The following is a 12,466-nucleotide window of genomic DNA, read 5'->3' as shown; positions in this document are numbered from 1 at the left end:
CTTATTTTGGATGATTCTGTATATTTATAGTTACATTTGAACCTTTTATTCTGGAAATTTGCCTGTCCTTAGAGTATGTGGGTCTGTGAAACACTTGGAGTCCTCTCTTAATATTGCATTACACTGGAGACTGAATTTCTTCTCGTCGCCATTGCCCATGAGGGCTTAGTTAAAAAGTGCACCGGCAGGATTCGCTGTATGCACGTGCGGGTACTGAAACTTTCGATTTATTCATAGAAGCCACTGTTTGCTGATGACTTAGTGACAAGTCGCCTAATGTGGTTTCATATGCGTCATGTATGTCTTTCCGAGGGCCACGTGTCGTCGAATGCTATAGAAATAATTATTTCTAACCCCAAACCTTCACCGAAGCTCGAACCGAGGACATTTAGCACGGAAGACGAAGTTGAGGAATGAGTTTAATTTTTTTTTTTGGAAAAACTGAAAAGAAGACTCAACTTGGAAGATGTGGGTATCGATGGGATGTGATGTTAAATGGGTCCTAGGTACGTGGGATATGAACTTTAGGGAGAATTTTTCTAGCTGAGCGACTACACGCTTTTCCAGAAGGAATAAGCATCATGAAATAAGTCGTAGGACGAGGCTGTTTTTTTTTTGAACATTTAAAAGCAGGTTCTGTTTTTAAGTGCGGAATTAGAAATCATCATATCACCACTACAATCTGATTTTCTTTAGAGACATTTATGTTATAAAAACATATTGACATGAATTAAAATCTGATTATGACATGTGGTCGACTTTTAATGGCAATTGTAATATGGTTATTTTAATTCGTGGTGTTATCGCTAAGCAACGTCCAGCTGATATGGACTTTCGAAAGTTATGATTAAATTTTGGGTTCTCTCATGCGGCACCAGTTAAATCTGCATGTCAACCGATGTGGCAGAAACAAGGCGATATTAATAATATCTTATCCTTCTATCCGTCCGTCCGTCTGTCGCCCACTCAGTGCCTCTTTTTACTTTTACTGGCGACGTTCAGATGTCGCAGTGTGTTGTCAAATGCAGGCGTATAAAAAACGTCGTACATGACATGGCACGAAATAGAATTTTCGCCCAGATAACTGTTCTATTTATAGTTGTAAATGCACAGGGCGTTCAATAAGTGGGGACAAGGTTTCAAAATGGCGTAGAATTATTTTATGAGAAACTTACAATTTTCTTAATTCCGTGTTCTGGTTAATGCATTAACACACTTATGTTACTTTGTTTAATTATAGTGTATTAACTAAAAATATAGGTGTAGATGTGAGGATAATATTAAAATTATTCTTAAACATATGGGTTTATAGATGTGTACTGTATTAATCTGCCTTAGGATAGAACCCAATGACATGATATTGTAAATACTGTATAATAGATTCTTGGATTCTGTAAAATACAGGATTTATTAAACTAGTTCCACGTCTATTAGATTTTTAAGTCTCTGTTGCGTGTAGTTAGATAGGTATTGTTAACTGCAGAGCGTACACAGTCTTCGGTGATAAATGGTGATTATGTAAAAAAAAATAAAGTCGTCGCCATATTTAAATTCTGGAGTGTGTGAGTAAAAGCAGGAAGAATTTATGCAAGAGCAGAGATTTACCCTTCGAAGACTCGAACTAGATTCTCCCAAATGTGTAGCAGTGGCGGAAGCCATTTTAAAGCGACGTTGATTAAACGTCTTTATAAAATGTCGTAGAAAGTGGGGGTTGGGGGGATTGGGGTTGGATGTGCGACAAGACGTACAGACATTTCCTTATCTCCTCTTTTACTAACGACTCTGCCCTAGCTCCTGGGCTTATAGGGTTGTGGTAATTTATACCTTTAATCTTTATTAACGTTTGTACTTTTATCATCTGGCTTTTAGCTTTTTGTAAGAAGCGAGTAAAATCACGAACCTCTCCTTTTTTATCTGTGTTTACGCATTGTACATCGTTCTGTAAGCGATGGATTGATCCGTCGAAGCACGCAATGAATGTGAATAATAGTTCAACTTTCACTTCCTACTTCCAACAAAACATCGTGTTTTTCCTCAGTTATTCAGGTGAAAGAAAGGATATTTTTTAAAAAAATGCGTGAAGACTCCTTCCTAGTTGCCATAGCAACCGACTTCGTTGTCGGGAATGTTCTCAGATCTCGTTCGACGCTAAATAGCGCATGTAGTTGATAAAATGTCGTTGAATAAACTACGAATTTTTGCGCAGGCTTGATATGTAGCTACTCTGTGAGCTTCCTGTAAAAAAGTAGTTGAAGAGTCTACTTCCAGACTCACCCAGTCTACCGTTTTAATTTAAGTGCGGTCCTTGAATTTATTAAATTCGTCTTCAAAAACAAGTCTATTTTTCAAGAAATCTTGTTCAATGGACTGAACAAATTTGGAACTGCACCGTTCACCGCTTGATGTCTCCAGTTGTCTCCGTTTCGCAGTCTTCGGTATGATTCCTGTAGAACAGTGGTCCCCAACATTTTTGAGCCTACGGGCACATTTGAGAGTTTATGAGATCGTGGCGGGCACCAACCAATTAACAAAGCCAAATTTTCTTTTCTCTGGACAAATAAGATATGGACACCAAATAATACGCAAAACAACACGACGTTTGATGATACAAGAAACCACGCAATCAAAAATACGTAGTTTTATAAGTACAATTATTTTTACTCAAGTGGGAAGTTAGTGTGATGTTTGGCGCCGCATTTCATCGGCCAGTTTTTCAAATTTGGGAGCGTAGGATGACGTTGCAGCTCGCAAACAATCGTCAAGATGGGCATTAGTAAGTAGAGATCTGCAATTGGAACTGTTTATTCTGCTGAAACTTGGTCTTTACCTGCGAGTCTACACGGCGTTGAAACCCAGAAGAACATCGTTTTCTTCACAGAGGTGAGAATCTCAGATATCATGAAAAATGTAGTCATCTTAATGAATTTATACATTTGTGGTTTATGTAACAACCCTACCAGTATCTCAGATTTTATGATGATTTTTAAGGAAATAATCCCTGTTTATACTGAAAATCGTATGAAATGAATAAATATTAAGTGCAGTTTTATTTATTATCGAAGCAGGTGTCCCACTCAGTTACCACAGGGCTCTGAAGTGTTAAGTGTATATTTCGTAGGTGTAGTGTAAAACGTGGTTTATAAATGTTACCACGATGTAATTGTTCTCAGTAGGCGAGCTTAGCAGGCTGGAGCGTTTCGCTTTTCCCAATGCCACCAACCCTCTTCTGAACGAACTTGAATATAAAACAGCAGTGTTGGCAGCACTGATAAACCAGCATATAAACTGCCTGGCTTGACTTTTGGATACATTCTATGGTAATAAAAATTCCGATAAAGAATGCCAATTAATTTTCATGTCGTCAAAGTCGTTTCGGAAGAAAAGCTTCCATTTTATTGCAAAAAATTTGCTATGGCATAGATTGTTAGTCAGCGAGAAAAGCCTAACAAAAAATAAAATCAACAGAGAACTTCAATTAAAATACCTTTCTTCATTCCACAAATGTCCAAGCGCTTACGTCACTGAAAGAGGGTTGCAAATGTATCTGACCGGCTGTCGCCGCCCTTCGTTTCATGCAAAAATCCAACCCTCGCAAACGATAATTCTGTTCTGTAGGGGAAATTTCTCATAACTGTGGTAGGTACAAAAAGTGTACACTCTTTAACACCTTCCCCCGACGCTATCAAACTCCTTGTCCCCAGTTGAGCAATTATCAGTTCCGATTATCGTGACAATAAGTATTACAAGAAAAATATCGCCCTAAAATATACGTAACAAGAGAAAATATATCAAAATTAAGCTACAAATCGTACAGCGAAGTGTCAAAGGGGAGAATTTCAGACTCATGCCAGTTGATAAGAAATCTTTTATACGCAGATACCAAAAATTTCAAAGACTGAAGTAATATAGATTACGCATAAATTCAGTATAATGTAAAACAATTCTCTTGAAGTCATTTTCTTTTGTGAGTAGTAAAGTCTTCTTAATTTGGAAGTCCTATTGGACATCTACTTAAATGCACTGTACTTAACATTTAATATATAAAGTGCCTACTTCCTCCATCACATATCGACCTGATGATGGGGGCAGAAAGCACCTCCGAAACGTCGGTAGACCTCTACCAGACTACACGGGGCTACAAACGAGAAGAAATCTTCAACTTTTCATTTTGTAGACATATGTCCAAATGAATTCTTAACTTCTACTTGTATAAATCCTAATTTTATTTATTTATTTATTTATTTATAGTTTATTTAACGATGCTTTTTCACTACCTTATACTATACAATGTCGAATGTGAGGATGATAGTGAATAATGAATTTGCCTAATTTAAGATACTATCCTGGTACTTGCTTGGAGCGACTCAGGAAGACCGAGAATATTCTCAGTCAGGATGGAAAGTCTCCAGGCCGAGATTTATACCCGAGATCTCTGGAATAAGATGCAGGAGTGATAACCACCCGTCCATAAAGTTCTGTCTATTTTTGTCGGAAGTAAAAATTTATAGTCCTGAGTATTGAAGGAATTTTACGATATTTCCTAATTTGGATGAAACTAAGTTTTCGGGAAGGGAAATGTCATTAGTTGAAGCAATTTAGAAAATAAATAAATATCCCGTCATAAGCACGTAAACAGTAAGACTGATGGACGTTTGATAATGCACGTTGTCGGGGATTACAAATGATTTGATTTTCTCCGAGCGGAGGGTTCGGTAAAGCTAATAATGAGGCAATATTTCATGGTAAGAAAGAACGGAGAATTACAATGTCCGTAACGTTTTACCTCACATCTTCAAATAATTCCTTCAGATATTAATTCCTAATAAATTTGTGGCAGTACTTCTTAATATTGAATAAAAATTTACTTGGATATTATCCATCGTCTAGTAATAAAACGTAAAAAACGTAAAACGATAGGTATTAGCTCTATCTAGTGGACCCAACTGAGTAGGAACCTGAAGACGGAGATAGAGCCCCATCTCCGAAACGTCGTTTTACGTTTTTTACGTTTTATTACTAGACGATGGATAATATCCAAGTAAATTTTTATTCAATTGACTCTTCACCATCGTCAAGAAGTTTTAGATTTGATATACTTCTTAATATACTGAGTAAAGTACACGAAAATAATTAATTATTGTACTGCCAGTTTTAAACAAGACTTCAGCGAAGCGTGGCATATTTTAGTAGAAACTTATGTGCACGTTTCGGTTTGTTTGTTGAAGTGTGAAAATGATGTTTCGTATGAAATTTCATCGAAACAATCCACTGAAGAACTTGGTGTCTGACTGCATTTATATCTCTTGAGGGAATTAGGTTTCAGCCTTAATATTTAGGCAAACATTTCTGCCACCTGAGTTGGAAGAATCTACGCAGGCTCACACGTTGGTAAATTTATTAGAGCGAACTTTTAATTATTTTACGTGTAAGAATTTGAATGAGCAAAGTGATTATTGTTTCCTGTAAAAACTCAATAACTTCAATTCACAGACATTAATTATTAGATTTATCATTTATTAATCTATACTTCGCAGTTCTTTCTCCCTTTAATTAAAATATAACTAATTTTTTAAAAAAAACCCCGAGGCTTCTTTGTTTAAATTTAGAAACAATACATCCGTGTTCCAGTCTACACAGAAAGAATTCGATTAATCAAATGCTTAAAATACCCCAATTCCACACCCTTCAATTCTTTTTCAACTACTTTGATGGCGTTTGATTGTCACATAGAAAAAGGGTTTGTGTTTCCATGGCAACTGACGTCACGGAATTCTAATTAGTTTCCCTTCTCGCCATACTTGTCTCATCCCCTTTACAATGATATGTCAGTGCTGCCACCGGGCAGGTTTCACGTTAAAATTGTCTCTATTCACCGCATCTGAGTCAGGACAGGGCAGCTTAAAGGCCGATTATACAAATAACGAGACCTAGAAACAATGCGATAACTGCTAGTGACCTGTGATGATAGTTCAATGTTCAATAAAATGACTGTCATAAACGAGGAAGAATGGATAATTTCCAAATATTCAAATCCCAGCCACACAATGGTCGATGCATCCAGTTATTGTGGCATTGTGCGTTTTCAACACGTCTCATAACGTATTCAAGGATAAGGGAGTGAAAGTCACAATAATATCGGCTGCTGGTGCACAGACATTTCAGACTGAAATCAGTAATTTGAAACAGCGTAACAAAACCCTGCCCCCCCCTCCCGTCCTACAACCTGTTCCACACAAAGCCCTCTTCTGTAATCATCTTTTTTTATCGCTGGATCCACAACTTCATGTTCCTCTGCAAACATTTATAAACTCTACAATGTAAATGTACTGTCATAGTCTGTATCCGCGTTTGTGTTGAAATGGTCAAAACAGCTATGACAAACGTTAATTTTCTCAGTGCATTTAAAACGGCTTATTCGCATCCAGAGAGCCTTTTAAAATCGCTAGGTATGTAAGCATGTATCTCGAGAGCAGTCTAAAGGATGTCGATTGCAATTTCATATTTAGGAACTTCAATGGAACTTGTCGACGTATTCAAAATGTATTTAAGATCTTCAATAGAATATATGAGCAGAAATGTACAATTTGTCGAAAATGTAGTACAGAGCTATTGAAGTCTGATTCCAACACACGCTGCTAGCTAACTAACTAACAAAATAACTCTGTGGATCGGAAATTAACAATGTTGTACTTCACCTTGCTCAAAATACACTCTGACCGGTCTTTATTAAACCATGTTACTCCAATCCACACCCTCCAAAATTATTTTTCTATGATCAATTTTAATATTATAGTCCCATATACGTCTAGATCTTCGAATATTCTATTTACTCTAAGCTCTGTAAACAAATTTTTAAGCACGTCTTATCAACTAGCGCTGATACCCCGTTCATCTCATTCACATGGATCTAATTACCCTGATAATGAACAGTACAAATTACGGAGCTATCATCAGGAACTTGTTTCCACCCTCGTGTCATTTCATCCCTCTTAGGTATAACTGTAAAAAAAAAATCTACTGAAATTTCCCGGCTGTGTTTTGTACGTGTTACTGTTCAAATTCTGGTAATGGAAGAATAACAGTATGGATTATGGATTACGATTTAATTTTCTGCGTTATTGTGTGGTTGTCATGGCAAAAGATGCGCTGATCGTTTGTGCGTTGTTTCACAGTCAGCGGCTTTCGGCTACATGCATTCGGGAATTTGGTTCTGTCGTCCTAGAGCCCCTGCAACCACACACAGCAAACACGCGACATACCAATTCATGAAGCTGTTCATTCATTTCCATTAAGCAGCGACTCCTTGTCATGTATTCATGTTATTTGATGTTACAATGAATAGCCTATTTGCCGACAAATATACAAATAACCTTGTCAATTTCGTGACCCTTTGTGGAGCCCTAAGTTCACAACAGCTCACTACTGGTCCCTGTCCTGGAGTGGATAGATCCAGTTCACATCGCCATTTTGTTGCTTTAATCATTTGAAGCTCAGTGGTAACTATATTTACCACCTGCTTTGACAGTCAGCAACTCTTCATTTTGTATTTATGTGTTTCGTACGATTCTCACTGTAAACAGCGATTATTTCCTTAAACAGCGTTAACCATTTTATCTTTGTAATGGTGAAGTGTTGTGTTTTCTTCGCGGTACGGACTGGATTCTTAAATATTATTTATACGGGTTAATATACTCTCATTATGGGTTTCGTATGATTCTCAGAATAAACAGCGATTATTTCCTTAAACAGCGTTAACCAGTTGATCTTTGTAACGGCGAGGTCTGGTGTTTTCTTCGCGGTACGCACTGAATTGTTATATAATATTTATACGGGTTAATATACTCTCATTATGTGTTTCGTACGATTCTCACTGTAAACAGCGATTATTTCCTTAAACAGCGTTAACCAGTTGATCTTTGTAATGGTGAAGTGTTGTGTTTTCTTCGCGGTACGGACTGAATCTTTAAATATTAGGCAGAAGAGCTTCGAGCTTCAAGGAGTTAAGATACATTTTGCCTCAACGTGTACACATAAGGTACATTTCAGTACGCGCTTAAGAGATTTATTTTAATGTTATCTCTGCAAATGGCTTCAAATGAACATGTACTTGAATATCGTCGTCATTTGCCTTGGATATTCTCAAACATGAAGCTACAACGTTGTTTTCCGGTTTAATCTTTATCCGGTGGTTGTACGTAGTGCAATAGAACATTGCTCTAGGTCCGTTTAGGCCTTTATTAGTAGTAAAATTGTTATGAAACATTCTGATTGAGACGGTAACGTATTGGCATATTTTGAAATATGATTAATTCCACAGTTATAAATCATATATGACTGTAATATCAGAGACGTGAACACGCCAAGCCATTCGATGGTCTTTATCTGTAGTACTCCTTTATCAAACTTTATCAAGATAAACTCACACGTAAAGTGTAAAGAGCTAAAGAAGGAGTGCGGTTGGGGTGGAGCAAAAGATTTTTTTTTTTTTTAATTTTGACACGAAATACATGCACGGCAAGTTAACTGAGCGGTATCTCATTACGTAACACAAAAAAATATACCATTACTCTCACTTATTTTTTGGGAAGTTGAACGCGTTCCTTCTACGAGAGCCCAGTAGTCACGCAAATGTTCGCCTTTTCCGTTTCTTGATTAATCTGAATTGCTAGACGGAGAGGGAACGTATTGCGATCCGGTTGTGTGCCACATTTTCGAAGGAACGTACCGTCACCATCTTCAGGCATAGTATCGCAGATGGCAGCGTGTTTCAGAAGACGTAATTGTGCGACGGTCTTAAAATTTGAATCAGCGCTAAGAAGCAAGTGTGCCGCCCCCCATACGCATCTACATTTGAATTATTTTTTATTCAAATTAGCCTACTCAGCTCTTAAAATTTTGTTCCGTACATTGAGAAAAGAACACAAACCTAGGGTCTTTGAGATCAGGGTGCTTAGGAGAATATTTAGACTTTACATGAAGGAAGTGGCTTGATTTTGAAAGAATTATACAATGAGCGGGTTCATAATTTGTAACACAAATCGTGGGGGGGGGGGGGTGACGCTCACAAGGTTTTGGGTGGTAAGCCTGAAGGAAAGAGATAGCTCGTGAGACCTAGAGATAGATGGTGGCTGACGTTTGGGACTGGTTGCGGACTCTTGTAAACACGGTAATGAATCTTCGAGATTTGTATAAAAAAAGTGTGGCATTTTCTAGCGTCTGAATAAATACTTTGTTTCATGAAGTTACTTTTTATTATTACATAACGCACACAAACAGAAAAGTGTGATGTATGAATAATAAAACAACATGGGAAGTATAAGGCACAAACACACAGTAAAGATTTTATGTTCTGGCCGACAGATGTCAGGTTTGCATTTTTCGCAGTAGGTACCTGATTTCCGGAGTCTGTTGTTTGTACGATACGTCAGCTTCTCCTTGCAAATCCACTCCACGCACGGCCACAATCCGTTTAGTTTCAATTTGTTTCCATTTTGTTCCCAACTCTCTCTCTCTCTCTCCCTCCCTCTCTGTCTCTAAGAGGATAAAATAAATGCAATGGAATTGCATTTACTACTTTGAAATCTCATTTGTACGCAGAGGATTGAGTGTGTTAGGAGATACATCAATAGGAATAAAGTGGCTGTTAATAATTTCCATTTTGCTGTTAATTGCTGTTAATATTTATTTATGAACAATAAATAGCACAAATAATTAAAGTATGAAGATATCCGTCTTCTGGGTTATTGCGATGAATCGCCCTGATGATGGAGGCAGTATGACCTCTGAAACGTTGGTTAACATCGACCAGACTACACAGCGCAATAACCCAGAAGACGGATATCTTCATACTCACCGCTGTGAGAACCTCAAGTCTTACATAATTAAAGTAGTTCCCATGTCCTGCGTAATGATATTTGTAGACATGTGATATTATTGAGTTAATTTACCAATTTAATGACGTCAGACACTACACTAAAAGAAACTTTGCAGGACAGAATCCTTCCAGAGGATGAGAATAATTTGTCAAAGATATCTCCATGATTTTTGGAACCCCAGAGTCTGTTACCGTGTCCCTGTGCTGATGCAGATGAACCCAGTCCGGAGCCTGTGTTCCCAAGATTCATCTTATTATAAGCCTCATGCTCCCATCCGCCGGGAGACTTTCCAAGTGTGATCTACAGGTCAGGTTTCCTGACTGAAATTTGTGTATATTTCTTATACCCATCGCGCGTGCTGCATTACCCGCCAGTGTCATAAAGTAGGAAACTCAAAATGTATTATTATTTTTTTGTAAAAAAACTATTGTTTAATTTTTCATAATTGGTACCAAGGTGACCAAAACATAGGGTATATTGTATAATTCTCTTAAAGGATGAATGGATTATAGTTTAGCAAGCTTCCTGTTAATAAAATGATGGCGTGGTATGACTTTTGGTGTTGTGTCGTTCTGTTATGTTGTATGTATTCAGTATGATGACACGCGTCGCATGTTTTGCGTCAAAACCACTCAGCGAATGTCGGCGTCTGTCTGTCATGTTCTTCTCTCAACACGATGACCGAGTACAATAATTGTTATTATAAATTAATATGATAAATATTTATATTTAGGAGGAGATGAAATTCAGTTCTGAAATTTGTGACGATGGTGTCGTTGTCGATGCAAACTATTTTCTGTACGTTATCCATCGTCGAAGACTGAGTAAAACCTACAAAGATACGAAATTGTGTGTTGAAATAGCTAAGGCGGTTGGACGTCGGCTTCTAACCACAAAGAAACGCATTCAGTCCATTTGACTTTAAGTGAGATTCATGTGGCATTGAAGCAGGTTTTTCTTTTATTTATCTGCTAATCGCCGCCCCATGTGGGGGTCGATAACCCTGATCAGGCAGCACATTATCACACCCTTGGTACTTAGTTATGGGGCTTCGCCCCTGAACCCGCACTTAGCTGGTCTCAGGGTAAAGTTACTTACATATTAGCAGTAGAAATTCCCGACAGAAGTCAATGTAAATAGACAGACTGCAAGACACTTTACGGTGCTTAATTACTAAAAATATCTGTAAGAGGATAAACATATGAATACTTTTATAGCGATTTATTTACATTTATGTTTCTTACTACAAAGAATTCGTTTGTGTGTTGTCTGAAACGCTGTTTAATCCACATATTGATAAGATAAAACACGGTATTTATTTTATTTATTTAGTGTTCTGTCTGACGACAGGTCCATATGAACAGGATCCTTCCATCCTTTTCTCGGACTGGGACCTGTTCATATACGTTCTTGGCAGATGATCCAGAAGTGGTTTGCCATTGCCTTCTTCTGTGTGTGAATGGAGTAATTGTTGGGATGCCACGGAGGAAAACTCCGTGTTGCCTAGACCACGGCCTTGCCCAACACAAGTTATAAATTCGGGCACCGCCGGGAATCGAACCCGGGACCCCAGGATTACAAGGCCAGCGTTCTACTAACTCATATATATATATGTATATTTTATCTAAATTGTGTTTCATGTGGGTACTACATGTATGTAACAAGATAAAAAATCAAAATTAATATACACGTTTAATTCTAAATGTTCATCTCCATTTCATAATTGTTTTTAACATTTCAAATCCGCTTCATCATCGAGTACCTCTTGATTTTGTATTTATGTGTTTCGTATGATTCTAATAGCAAACATCGATTATTTCCTTAAACAGCGTTAATCAGATGATCTTCGTAACGGTGAAGAGTTGTGTTTTCTTCGCGGTACGGACTGAAGTCTGAGATCGTATTTATACGAGCTCCAGCTTCAAAGGTTTAATAGAGGGTGATGAAGTGTTTTGTTAGAAGTGAATCTGCTTCTCGTGTCCCCAAACCGTGAATCCGGTGTCAAAGTACACAGCAAAGCTGTTCAGAAACTGAGGGCGTCCAAAATGAAGAAGCTTCTCGTCCGATTGTGCCCAGGGGAAATGCCCAAGCTGTTACGTTCAATACATAAGTTCCCCTTCGTACTTGTTTGATAATACGAAGCCTGCTGGACTAGGGTATGATTTAACGGCGGATGCAAGTCTCACGTGAAGGACCCTAACCAACCGACGTGAAACAAATACGAGAGTGGGTCGGTGGGCGGCGAGGGGACGGGGAGGAACGCTCTGTATCCTCCAGAGAGAACAGAAGCCAATCTTCTCCGAATGCCCCCCTCCCCCCTCTCCACCTTTAGAACGTTTCTTATCTCATTCTTTAACGCCTTTCTCCTTTATCCAGTATCTATCTTCCTCTCGCCTAGTAGTTTCTTTAGACGCGAGTTCTTAACCTCTCTTTCGCCATTTCGAAAGAGTTTGAATATTTCCAGTTTCTTCCTGTGGTTCAACGTCTACCATTTCTTGAATACGACTGTCTTCTGCGATGTTGTGCCGTGTAGTCCGATAAAGCAAAACTGACGTTTGAAGTGCTTGCTACCGCCATCATTGTCGCCCTGA

The sequence above is a fragment of the Zootermopsis nevadensis genome, unplaced genomic scaffold (genome assembly GCF_977971745.1).
Source record: "Zootermopsis nevadensis isolate Lab colony 2312 unplaced genomic scaffold, Znev_1.0 Znev_ptg000011l, whole genome shotgun sequence".
Classification (NCBI taxonomy): domain Eukaryota; kingdom Metazoa; phylum Arthropoda; class Insecta; order Blattodea; family Termopsidae; genus Zootermopsis; species Zootermopsis nevadensis.
This window is presented reverse-complemented; position numbering follows the sequence as displayed.